This window comes from Sinocyclocheilus grahami, unplaced genomic scaffold (genome assembly GCF_001515645.1).
Source record: "Sinocyclocheilus grahami isolate Dianchi unplaced genomic scaffold, SAMN03320097.WGS_v1.1 scaffold1493.1, whole genome shotgun sequence".
NCBI classification, from domain to species: Eukaryota; Metazoa; Chordata; class Actinopteri; order Cypriniformes; family Cyprinidae; genus Sinocyclocheilus; species Sinocyclocheilus grahami.
In genome coordinates this window covers 175,573-176,145 of record NW_015506672.1, presented here as the reverse complement: position 1 = coordinate 176,145, position 573 = coordinate 175,573, and positions in this window count along the sequence as shown.

Sequence of the window (573 nt, the reverse complement as noted above, 5' to 3'; positions counted from 1 at the left end):
CCAGTGACCCCGCCTCTTTCAGCTTACGTCACCACCACACAAGAAATAACATAGTCATCTGTCACGAGGTTTGATACAAGTTTTTTTTATTTTTTTTATAATGTTTCCTCCTGAGAACCAGAAATAAAAAGCTTTGTGAATTTAGTATTTGTTCATGCCATTACATTGTTTAGAGCATAAGAAAAAAATGGTAAAATAAAATTTTTGAAAAATTATATTTTATTCATAAGTTATGCTATGTCCTCTGTAGAGGACACCAGGACTCCGTTTTTCTAAAAAAAATAAAATGACAAGAATAGACATGAAAAGACAAAAACAATGGGAATTTTTTTTTTTAATCACCAATCAATTTTTAGGTTTCAGGATTTTTTTATAACTAACTTTGTTTAAGGATGGTTCTCAACTATGTTATAAAATATATAACCAAATGATTTGATATACCATTTTGCTTTATGCAATATGTGTGTAAAAATTCCATAAACTGGTTTTCCCATTAAGCACAATGTTATCTATACACTGTATCTAATTTGCATATTAAAGTGCTGTTGGGACAGCATGTTGAAAAAAGAAGTG